The sequence below is a fragment of the Diabrotica undecimpunctata genome, chromosome 8, assembly GCF_040954645.1.
Source record: "Diabrotica undecimpunctata isolate CICGRU chromosome 8, icDiaUnde3, whole genome shotgun sequence".
Lineage (NCBI taxonomy): Eukaryota > Metazoa > Arthropoda > Insecta > Coleoptera > Chrysomelidae > Diabrotica > Diabrotica undecimpunctata.
Window position 1 is genome coordinate 89,665,133 of NC_092810.1, and position 13,762 is coordinate 89,678,894.

General features: G+C 30.3%; 1 protein-coding gene across 1 annotated transcript in view; it reads left to right on the forward strand.

Moving 5' to 3' along the window:
* Window positions 1-13,762, forward strand: part of LOC140447756 (protein D2-like) — a 53,476-nt gene that overhangs the window by 1,690 nt on the left and 38,024 nt on the right. The window lies entirely within an intron of this gene.

Here is a 13,762-nt window from a genome sequence, read left to right on the forward strand (position 1 = left end):
TAAAGGGAATAGAGGAGCTAGTAAGAAATGATGTTTTATGACAGCATAATCTACAAGGTTGTTACTTCGGTTAGAACCAAAGAACATGATGTTTGATTATGGAAAAAAATCTCATGAGGATATTTTTCCGAACGAACCCGATTTTTTTGCCTTGTCTATAAGTACTCATTTCAAACAAATTAAATAATACAATTTGATGTTACTAAAAAAAAAAAACAATAAAAACTATCAAATAAAAAAAAACACGAAAATTGACCAAAATGAAAAAATTCAAACATTATTAAATGATAATTAATTACGAAAAATCAAAAAAAAAAAAAATACAATATAAAAATTATATGCAGATATTTTATTTAGTATGTACTAATGAATACGAGAAACTAAGTACACATGCATGCAGGGGAAATATTCACAATTTTGCAGGTGATTGCTAAATTTTAAAATACTTAAATCGGAACGAAAACCGGAGAACATGTAACTTTGCTGTCAGAAGTGAGAGGATCGTTTTTTTTGTAAAGTTGTATTTTTATAATTCTAAAAACAAAATTCTCAGATACAGTATTGTCATTTCTCTGTATTGATTTCTTTAAACGCTTGTTCAAATTATTTCTTCGTCTATTTTATATATACCTATATATATATATATATATATATATATATATATATATATATATATATATATATATATATATATATATATATATATATATATTTCTTTTTTTTAACGAAGAAGAAAAGATATAGGAGAATTTTTTCTTGTCTCAAAATCTTTCACTGAAGTTGATATAAGTTAAATAGTTCCGTGTTTTTGCTATTTCATCAATAACGTATTTTAAAAATCAATAGGCAGTCTTAAACAATTTTTCAGATCGTGAATTATATGGAACATTGTCTAAAAATCTTACAGAATCTGTTGGAATTAGCCCTAACATTTGGTCAAAATGTTCCTTAAAAACATCATTATTCATATCTTAGTGGCAATCACTGGTCTTCAATCAATGTTTGTAAAACACCATTTAAAAGTTATTTTCTCAAATTTTTATCTTAAGTTGAAATTTCGTTATTAAAATAGTTGATAGGTTTTCTATTCCTTCCTGGGATGGTTTTGGTTGCTTCGCGATCATTTCCTTTTTCACATATAATCACATATATCGGCTTTTTAATTCCGGTCATCTCTGAACATATTTTCACAGTATAATCTACACAGATTGTGATATTTCGATGTTAACTGCTTTAAATACATTAGGATAAAATTATCCTTATCACCTTTATATCGTATATTATCTTAATCTATAATTTCTTATCTGTTAGAAAAACCAATGCCTTGACAAACCAATCCACATTGAAACTTATAAATAATAATAAATAATAGTTTCTCATTTGATGGTTTTAATATTCTAATCCTAAGATTTTCATATCTAATGAAGATAATAACCTAATGAAGATAAACAATAATTCAAAGAAATAACAAGAGTCTTCTTATAAACTGAACCAATTTCGAACAAGTGGACAAATATATTGCATAATTTTGGAACAGTAAATAACTCTACAAATGATTACTTACAACAAAACAAAATCAGAATAGAAAAGGCTAGAGCAAATTTTAACAAAATGAGAACATTCTACAACAGATTTAATGGAGCTAAGAGTTAGGTTGGCGAAGTGCGGTCCTTTTCTTGTCTTTTGTTTTATGGAATGGAAGCTTGGACCTTGAATGTGACATCAATGAAAAAACTGGAATCATTCGAGTTGTGGGTGTATAAAAGAATCCTGAAATATCGTGGGTAGAACACGTCACACACAAAGTTCTGAGAAGGATGAATAAAGAAATGGAAATTTTAAACACAATCTTGCTTGCTTTTTCACAATTTTGAATTCCATTCCTCCTTTTACCCTATCAGGGTCTCTGATTTGGGCTAGCTATTTTAATTTCTATTCACCCATCTCTTCCATTATTTTCTATTACCTATTATTTTCAATTCTTCGAGTGCTTTATTTAACTTTTCCCGCCTCTACGATTTGCTGTATCCATTTTTTCTTAGTCTGTCTCTTTTTTTTTACGATGTTCTTTGCTTCATGGACTTTTCTTGTAATTATGTTGGGTTGCATCCTCATCAGATGCCCATACCAGTTCATTTGTCTCTTTGCTATTTTATTCTTTATTGGTTCTTGGTTGGCCATTCTTTTAATAATACGTGTGGTAATGGTTGGCCATTATGGTTGTCCGTAATGGTTAGTAATTCTCTCGTTGCTTAATCTCTCCTTTCGTCTTTCCAACTATCCCTCTTAGAAGTCTCATCTCGATTGCATTTATCCTGCTCTCATGTTTTTCTAGAATTGTCCAGTTTTCATTTGCGTAGAACGCAGTCGGTATCACTATTGTGTTATATATTTTTATCCTGGTCTCTCGCGTAAGTTCTCTTTTACTATTTAAATGGAAATAAGCCACAATAAAATTAAAGCAAACCCGCAATTAAAGTACGTTTATTGACGTTTCAATTTCCACTTCAGAAATCGTTCTCACAATACAAACATTTTCTGATGGATATTCTCAAGTTAAAGTTGATTTCATGTAATCAAATGAACTATCTTATAAGTAAAGTCGTCCCAGGAGCGCAACTCAACAATATTGGCAATATCATTTTAAAGTCGTCTACTTTAAAATGTATAATGTATGTCTAAATTGTCAATATAAATGAGTCAGATAAGTAACAAAAAAACAAACATTTTTTTAATTTACTAATGTTTGTATTTTGAGAACGATTTCCGAAGTAGAAATTGAAACGTCAATAAACGTACTTTAACCTTTAATTGTGGCTTATTTCCATTTAAATAGTAATTACTTTAAAATGCCACAAGAAAATAGCTTCAGAACAATATTAAGTTCTCTTTTTCCCAGTATGGCTAACGCATAGTACCTATAACTTGTTTGATTTCTTTGCTCTATCTGTTCCTGTTTGCTCTTTTCCCAGTCTATTTTTCCGTCTTTAGTAATTATTCTTCCCAGGTATTCGTAAGCTGTAACTATTTCCAATTCTGAGTTTTTACATTATATCTTTATTTCATTATCTTTCTTATCTTTTTTGCCGCTGATTATCATTATCTTACCTTTTTCCTCGTTAATTTCTATTTTTAGTTCCTCTATTTGTTATTATATCCATTAGTTTCTGTATTTTATCTTGAAATCTACGATTAGGACTATGTCGTCCGCATGCATTAAGGTTACCGCTATTGTTACCAGTTGTAATCTGTGGTATCCTATTAATATCTGTAGCTGATTGGTTCTTACTCGAGTATTTCTTATCAATTCGTTCATTACTATTATGAATAGTTAAGGGCTGTGACTATCTCCTTGTTTAATACCTCTTCAATTCCAATTAAATTTTCCGATCCCTGTTATTTGTCCTCTTCCTTTTACCTCTTTGTAAGCACTTTCTATAATTTTTGTCCGTTGTATTTAGTACATTTATTTTCCTCAAGCACTTCCCTATAATTTGTCTTTATATCGTGGCAAATTCTGCTCTTAGGTCTATGAATGCTAATACTAGTTTTCCCCCCGTGTCTATGCTTCTTTCTATCAGGTTCCTAGTGATACATATATATATATATATATATATATATATATATATATATATATATATATATATATATATATATATATATATATATATATATATATATATATATATATATATATATATATATATATATATATATATATATATATATATATATATATATATATATCCTCGGTGAGCTGAGTATTTCTCCTATCTGCATTTTTTAATGAAAATGAGTTATCGATGAATTTGGAATCTGCTTTCACCAAAGATTCGTCCGTACAAGTCCTATGAACGAGAAAAATGTCTAAATATAATAAAAACGCTACTTGTAATTTCTCCTATCTAAATTCACTCGGTAAACTATAGCAACATGTCCTATCTTGTCAGTTTGTATGGTGAAATCATATTATATTGAATGCTAGTAGACTGTGAGTTGTTTTTCAACGAAATACAATATTTCTGGTAAGTTTTACAAGATATTATGTACATATTAATGGTACTATTATGTGATTATAAAATCTAAAGTAATAAGATTCTAAACTAAAACGATAAACATAGACGAAAATGTAGTTTTTATAATTTCTTTCAAATAGGAGAATTTGCAAGTAGGCAACAAATAACGGTTAACTAATAGGAGAATTTGTATGTCTCAATAATTTTATAGTAATCATGTCGAAGAGAACTTTGCGTATGCTTGCAATGGCTAACGAAAACTTAGTTGTAAATAGAAGCGACCAGATAGACACTCTACTAGTAAACCAACTTACAAACTATGATGAAGTCGACGCATGGGAAAATCTAAATATAGAAAATACGCCTATAGTAATGGTATTAAACGAACCTCTGCCTGAAGACAATCATACTATTCATACTATTACTACGCTTACAGCAATGCAAAATTGTACTCAGCTGAAAGACTTTGACTTAACAGATTGCTTAAAAGACTTTAACGAAGTAGACTGTTTAGCGAATATTAATAATTGTGTTATACCAAGTGATTGATACCAATAATTCAATAAACCTCGTGTTAGATAATTTAACAAATAAACAAATACTATTGCCAATTGAACAAAATAAAAGGGTGGTTTCTCTTGCGGGCGGTGAATGTTCTAGTGGCGAAGACGAGACTAATGAAATTACAAATACCAGAAATGTTCAAGAAAGTTCTAATACTAGTATAAACAATAATATTGAAAGAAATCTGGTAAACAAAACCAGTGATAATGAAGTTACCATGAAAAGAAAAAGGGGGCTTGGTCAGAATAAAAATCAATGTAGAAGATACAGAAACAAAAAACTTCGAATGGAATGTAATGGGGTTTAGTAAAAAATCCGGAAAGATTAAGCAAGATATACCAAGAAAAGCAAAATCTTTAAAAGAGGCGTGTACGTCAGTAAAATGTCGAAATTACAAATTAAGATATTGCAAGGAATTTACAGAACAGTGCAGAAGTCATATATTTAAGAAGTTTTGGGGTATGACTTGGAATCAACGAAAGGTCTTTGTAGCATTTCATGTATTTAAAACTCCAACATTTAAATTAAACAAGGAAAATTCAAGAAGACAAGGTATGTACACTTACTACTTACATGACGGGAATGAAAACTTACAAGTATGTCATAGCATGTTCACAAATACATTTGATATACTTAGGTTATAAAACCATTCACTATTGGGTGAATAATAGTTCTTGCGGTATGCCTGACGAAGCATTACGTGTCTCTACCAAGAAGATGGTAAAGACTAGGTATACAGAAAGTCATAAATACTTGGAACAATTTTTTTGAGAGTTTACCTAAACCTCCCTCTCGCTATTGTCGTAGCAGAACACAAAAATTGCATTTAGAATATTCTTTTAACAGTATGTCAGATTTGTATGCTGTTTATGTAAACAGTTTTTGTCAAGAAAAGAATATAACTCCTTTAGGTCGCGAAGTGTTCTCAAAACGATTTAAGGAGAATAATTTCGCTTTATATACACCGAAAAAAGACCAATGCAATATTTGTTGTTTTGCATTTAAATATAAGAATACGACTGAAAAAGAATATAAAGCTCATATAAAGAGAAAGGAAGACGCCAGAGAAGCTAGAAATTTGGATAAAGCCATAAGTGAAAAAAATGGAATAATAGCACTAACAATGAACCTACAAGCCGTAAAATTGTGCCCATATGTACCAGCGAACAAAATGTACTTTAAAACCAAATTGTCCTTCCATAACTTCACAGTTTACAACCTAAAAACTCTCGATGTTATGTGGTATTGGTTTTCAGAAAACGAAAATAACCAGCTCAAAGCATCCACATGTGTTTCCTGTATCATACATTATTTAGAGGAGAACTGTCTTACCAATTTCATAACGCCAGTAGTTATTTATTCTGATTGATATGGTTATTAAAATCATAATATAGAGTCAAAATATTAGCCCATACGTTTTTTAAAGACTATTCATCCTCCAATTATATGCGATATTTGGGACAATTACATGCGATATCCAGTTGGGACAATAGAAATAAAAACTCCCTATCAGGCCAAAGACTATGCCAACAATTCTGGTCTATCCACCTTTATTTCTATCGCCTCCTAAAATAAAAACGGAGAAATGACAACATTTACAAGATCTAAAATCGACCCTACGCGGATAGATCTTTTTATTTTGTTCATTTAGACATAGGTACCTACCTACTTATGAAATAATTTTTGTTCGTTGTTTTTCGAAGTTTTAGTATTGTGTTTTATAATAATAAGTGTTTTATATTACCATGAATTTTACCTGTTTAACTTAATTAATGTTTAATTTCAAAGAATTATTTAATTTTATTTGAATAAAAGGGCATTTATGCTTAATTTTAATAAACAACAACTCCTAAGTTCACATTAAATAAAAATCAGTATCTCCTATGAGTAACATTACTTAAAACAATACCTCCTATCTAGCTTAACAAAACTTAATTTCATTAAATATTAACTTTTTTCATAAGAAATAAAAATGTCGCTTTCACACAGATCATAAATCACAAACAAACAATTGAAATATATAAAAATATAATAATTATAAAGTTTTTTGTCTCCCCTGAAAAGTGAAGTCACATAGGAGGTATTGCCAGGTCACCGACGATATATATATATATATATATATATATATATATATATATATATATATATATATATATATATATATATATATATATATATATATATATATATATATATATATTCTTTCCAAACCCTAGCTATTTGTTCTGGGATTATTTGGATTTACTTTGATGTGTCTCTTATTGCGTTTATTTCCTTTCGTTTTCCTCCGTTCATGTGTCGTATTGTCGCCCAAAAGTTTCTATTATTTGTTACATATCCTTCTTGTAGTTCTTCTCCAATCTCTTTCCATGATTTTTCTTTTACTTGTGTGGCTGTCTTTTTTACTAATGGTCTCTGCCTTAAATATTTTTCTTTATCTTCTTCTAATCCTGTTTAGATGTATTTTTCCATACCATTTTCTTTTTTTTATTTCTGCATCATTTGTTTATTCCACTATCTTATCCTTTTTAACTGTTTATTACATTTTTTGATTTCGCACACTTCAGTTGCTGTTTTCTTTAACACTTCTCTGTAAGTATTCCATCTTTCTTCCATTGTCCATGTTTCGTTTTGGCTCTCTATTTGTCTCAATCTTTTGTTAGTTTCCTTCTTGTAAAGTTCTCGCACACTTTCTATCTTGAGTTTGTTTACCTTTACTTTCTTGTACTCTTTTTCTTCCACCTTCTTCTTTTTTTCATCCTCCAGTTTTGCAGTGACCGTCCTGTGACAGTTCCGGTTACTTTTCGGTTAAGATGTTTTGTATGTTTTGTTCTAGGTTTTGTTTGTCTTCAATCATTTAATCACTGAATCTTATTATCAGGTCATTCGTTTGGCAGAATTCCAGCATTTTAATTTCATTTCTATTTAAGTTTCTTCCCCATATTGTCCAATACATCCTAATCCCCTATTACCATCCTTACCTACTCTTGAATTCCAATCTCCTAAGATTATTATTTTTTCTCTTAAACACAATCAAAACAAGCAAATTGTATTATCTCGGACATATTGCACGTGGACAGAGATACAACTTGCTCCACCTGATTATGCAGAGAAAGAATCAAGGAAATATAAGTATAGGCAGATGCAGAATAACACGGTTGCACAACCTGAGTTAATGGTACGGACGTACATCAAATGAAATTTTCAGAGCAGCCGTCTCTAAAGTCCGAATAGCTATAATCCTTGCCGACTTCCGTTACGGAGATGGCACTTGAATAATAATGAAGATAATAGTAATTTTATTAGTATCTCTTCCCTTTCTTCAAATATTTGTACAACATTTGTACTTAGGTCATATCTCAGAAATTCTGATCATTTTTCTGTTATTTAGTTCTGCAGTTATACAGCATATTAGTGTAACATAATAATCTATACATCTATAAACATGTACGCCCAAGGAATGGTCACTTAACAGTGATTTACCTAATACTCTCTCTCAATATAAAATTAAGTTTAGAGGGAAAATCTTTCATCTTATTTGTTGTCTCTAAAATCTTGAAAGGTCACTATTTTATTTTTATAAACTAATATTTTTTTCTACTCCAATTCTATTTCGCCTTTTCTGTAATCAATAAAACACATATTTTCCTTTAGTCGTTATCTTTTCGAAACATTACAAATAAATATATTCAGAAAAAAATAATAAATCATAAATTCACTGTTATTGACTATTGGGAATTTTGTTTATACAAATATGTTTCTCGTATTTGCATCGTTATCAAAATTATTGAATTATATGATAACCTGTTTTCTTCAAACTAAATTAAAAACATTCTAATTGAAATTTTTGAGCAGAGTGATATCACACTAATTTTTACATTAACATGATTATCGTGCAGCTTTTTGGTTCGTCGAGCGGTTTAGTTTAGTTCATGTATTCTAGAATATTGTTGGTGAATGGGTTTAATATTTAAAATATAATCATCAAGGCAACCAAGGAAGTATAGATAAAAGATGGCAAAATACGAGTATGGATAATATTGTAACGCTTATTTTTTAAAATCGTCGGTTCAACTTCTATACACTATTTATTTACAACTTTTATTTACTTTACGATTGCTTCTTAGACAAAGCGAACAGCTCGGGTTCGTTTGGAAAAATATTCCCATGAGATTCTTTTGCATAATCACTTTAACGAGATACCCCAAAATAAGGTTCAAGGGGTCGACCAGGCGAAAAGTTGTTCAAATTTGTTTTTAAACATTTTTTTAAAGAAGTTGTAACAATTAATTTTTTCGGTCCTAACAATTTTTTGTTGAATTTTTTGGATCATTGTGAACAAAAAAAGGTCTGTTGTAAGTTTTCTCTAAAGTTGATCCTTTTCGAGTTGTAAATAATTTAAAACTAAAAGAAAAACGCAAATAAACTAATTTTTGAGATTCAAAAACACAAATAAAAAAATATTATTTGTCACATCATTAAATGCCTAAATTGAAATTTAAGCCTTCTTCCATTAGCTTCCGATGAAAATTTTGGGCTTATTTTATTCTAAAATATTGTTTTTTAATCGTTAATGGAGCGCTTATGACAATGCGCAGTGGAGCGCTTGGGCTGCGGTGTGTATCACAGAGGGAAACAAGATCTAGGGCTCAAATTTTTTTAGATAGAAGAAGGCTTGAATTTAGTCACTTGATGATCTCAAAAATAATATTTTTTACTTGTGTTTTTGAGTCTTGAAAATCATCATTTTGCGTTTTTTTTTAGTCTTAAATTATTTATAACTTGAAAACGACCAATTTTAGTGAAAACTTAAAACATACGTTTTTTATTGATAATGATCCAAAAAATTAAAACAAACATTGTTAGGACCTAAAAAATTGATTGTTACAAGTTGTTAAAAAAAATTGTTAAAAAAAATTTGAACAACTTTTCGCCTGGGCGACCTCTTAAACCTTATTTTGGGGTATCTCATGAAAGTGATAATGCAGAAAAATCTGATCGGAATATTTTTCCGAACAAACCTGAGCTTTTCGCCTTAAGTCTATCTTAAGATTTAAAATATAGACTTAGCAGAATAACAATAACTTTATTTAACTTCTAATAAGTCACGTTGAAGTTTTGTGATCTCTCTGGGTTTCTATCGTAGAGGCCCGTCTTATGTACAATATTAAGATGCAATAAAAAGACAATTCAAAGAAAAATAAAAATAACAATTATGTCATTTGATCATGAAAAGAAGGAGAGCTAAAGAAAAAATGATGAATGAAATGAATGAAAAAAACAGGGCAAGAAGGGGATAAAAAATACGAAGAGGGAAGAAAAAAGGCAAAAGAAGAAACATTTTTAAATAGTAAAAATGAAGAACAGTAAATGCAGAAAACAAACTTCACAGATGCGGGGAACTTTTTGGGTAGTACCTATTATAGAGTAAGTATACATAGACACACGAAGATATGACGTAGGAAAATATATCTTGGTTTATTTCAGTGCTCTCTCTTATTTGAGGTTAGCTATCACTCTGGCGAGTTCCTCGTGATGCTTTTAATTAGGTAAAAGTGGTTAATCTTGTCCACTATCGTATGTTGTTGTACCAATACATCTTGTGTTGTTTTGGTAAATATTTTCGATCGTTTTGGTTATTCCTAGAGGTATCTCTCTTGCATACAATAAGTGGATAACGTCGTATTGTTGTTATTTTTGTCGATAAACCTTGTTGTTCTTCTGCTAGTGTTATAATTTCATTCAGTTTATTTTTATCACTTTGGTTGTTGATTTTGGTGTTGTGTTTAATAAATTAATTCCTCTATAATTTTCCGGGACGATTGGTTTTCATTTTTGAAGAGAGGTATTGGGATGCTTGCTCTCCATTCTTGAGGAATTGTGTTTTGTTATATTATTTTTTGGAGAATAAAAATGGTTTATTTAAGTGAAAAATATCGTATTGAAATATTAATATTGATCGGTTATTGCAATCGTGTTAGAACATCATCTAAAAAAGTTAAATGTTTCGATGGAAATTGTCCAACATAGGCTTATAGACCTATTTTACATCGACTAAAACTTGACGTGATAAATATTTAGATTTACTAAATAATCAAATTATTCCTGCCTTCAACAGAATGGCTCGTTACCACAAAATTTTTGATTTCAACATAATGGAGCGCTTAACCACTATTATCGACGGGTTAGAAATTTTTTGAATGCGAATTTTCCAAATCGATCGATTGAACGTAGAATATTCATGGAGTAGCCTGCTTGTTCTCCGGACCTTAATGCGTTAGATTTTTTTCTATGAGGTTATCTAAAATCACGTGTTTACATAATGCGTGTTACATACACGTGATCGTAATATTTGCAAGATTTGAAACAAATAATTATTGATAAATGTTAACTTGTGGAGAATACTACGCGGAGACTAATACGTGGAGAAGTCTTGGAAAGACACATTGTTTCTGCTGCATAAGTCATGACTGGTCTAATTGCAGCTTTGTATATCATAATTTTGGTCTTTTGACCGATGTTCCTATCCCTTAGTAATTTTTGGTATTTCCAGTACATTTTGTTGCCTGCACTTATTCTTTAACTTATTTAAGTTGATTTGTTATTTGAGCTGTTAACCATTGGTCCCTAAATATTTGAATCTTTCTGCTTGCTGGAACTTATATTGTTTTATCCGTTGTATCTGTTTATAGTTAGCCTCTAGATTTGGTCTCCTTTATGAGTATTATCAAATGTTGTTCTAAACTTTTTTTGATTCTAGTGGCCAATACCAGATCGTCTGCATACCCTATAATTTATGTGGAACTCTGAGAGATTCATTTATCTAGTCCTATTTTTTTAATTTCTCTATCTAATACTGTTAAAAATAGTTGTATACAGGCTATTTCTTTGTCTTACACCTAATTCTATGTTAATGTTATCTTCGGTTTTATGATTTTCTGTTATTACCTCCGCTACTTAGTTTTCCATTGCCATTTTTGTTAGTAATGAGGTGTCCTGATATATTCCTGTTTCTCATTTCTACTCACAATTGGTACCTGTTTACAGAGTCAAAGGCCTGTTGAAAATCTATAAACAGTAGTTATAAATCTATGGCATATTCGTGGCATTTTTCAATTGACTGCGTTGATAGATGTATGGTTTCTATGGTTGACCTTCCCTTTCTAAAGCCCTGCCATTGTTGAAATACTCTTTTTTCTGTGTAATTCTCAAGCCTGTTTTGAAGATCGTCGACAATATTTTATATGTGGTAGTCAATAGCATAATTCCTCTGTAATTGTTTGTATTCTTTGAGTCTCCTTTTTTTATTGATATTGTAGCTTCTTCTTTTTACCCTGTATATCATAAAAATCGATATAGTTCTCAATAAGGATATACCAACGATTGGCACATCTTTCTACTACTCAGAGAATAAATAAAGAACTTAACAATCCCCTTAGCGAGGATAGTTGTTGAAGGAATTTTAGATCGCGTCACTTTTGGTCTGAAGTTCGAAGAAAGAGGTTGGTTGATCTCAGCAATGGTACTTTGCAGGCAACGGCTGGAAACCGTATTATCAGAAATGTCTGATAATAACAGTTATTTAAATACGCAGTAAAATAGTCTGATTTACAGTGATGTATGTAGCAGCTGTAAACCGTTTTAATAGTTAGCATAATACAAACAATCATTATTGATTAGTGTCGCAAACAATATGTTATATAATGAATGAAAAAATACCAAGCAATAATATATATATAATGATATGATTGTGTGTCATGAAAAACAATAAAAGATATTTCCATGTGGTGATTATTTCAGATAATCAACAATTTATTGCAAATAATATGCTGGCATGCTTCTTAATAAATAATAACAAAGGAAAAAACTGTTTAAAAATAATGAGTACTTCATAATATTTTTCAAATACGATAAATGATGAACACAATGAAAAATCCTTTGGTAAGAGGCTTATATTTCCTGTATTAGATTCTTTAATTAAAAATGGGATTCTTTGATTGAAAATAGGTGAAATTAAATTTTTTTGGTCTCTCATTTTTTCTAGAAGATTTTCTAGAAGACTCCTTAACGACTCGTTAAGGAGTCTTCTTGCAGGACCTAGAAAGTATTGATAAGAATTATTTCCGAGAATTTCTAGTCACTGGATTTCAAACTGGATTGATAGAATGGAGATGGATGAATAGTTTACAATATATTTAAATATATGCAAATACTATTTCCTAAAGATAATCGAACCAGTATTAAACAACGTGTGAGTGAAACTACTGGAGTATCTTTACGTACAGTAGAAAGGATCATTCAACAAGCGAGTATGTTAACAAAGGCAGAGTCAAATAATACACTAAAATTTCCAGCTACAACACTTGCTAAAAGGAAAGCAACCGTGACAGACTTGAGGGAGTATGACAAACAGTTCATTAGAAATACCATTCATCGTTTCCATGAGACTGAACGTTGTTGTGTATCATTAAAGCTTTTGCAGAAAAAGCTTGAAGAGGTGTACGAGTGGACTGGAAGTGTTAGTTCTCTCTACAGAATTGTGAAAGATTTGGGATTTAAATGGAAGAAAACGAAAGATAATCGTTCAATTAATATACGACGTTTATTAATTGAACGAAATGATATTCGTGCTCTACGCATTAAATATTTGAACAAAATTAACTATTACAGAAGCGAAGGTAAGTCAATTGTATATGTTGATGAAACCTATTTACATGCAGGACACACTACGACAAATAGCTGGACAGATGACAGTGGTTCAAAAGGAAGTAGGTTGGTTATCGTACATGGTGGTGGAGAGATGGGTTTCATACAATATGCCCTTTTGATTTTTAAATCAGGAGCTAAGACAGGAGATTATTATGATGGTATGAATTCAGCAAATTATGAAAAATGGATGAAGGAACAGTTAATCCCCAATTTGCCTGTTGGATCTGTTGTTGTTACTGATAATGCGTCATATCATAATATACAAATTAATAAAGCACCCACCAGTAATTCTAAAAAATGGATATGACATCTTGGTTGATAGAACAAAATTTACCATTTGTAACATCAATGTTAAAACCGCAATTGTACGAAATCATCAAACGACACAAACAAGAGCATATTCAATATAAATTTGACAAAGTGCTGCAAGAATGTGGATATGTTTCTTTAAAACTTCCGCCATATCATCCAGA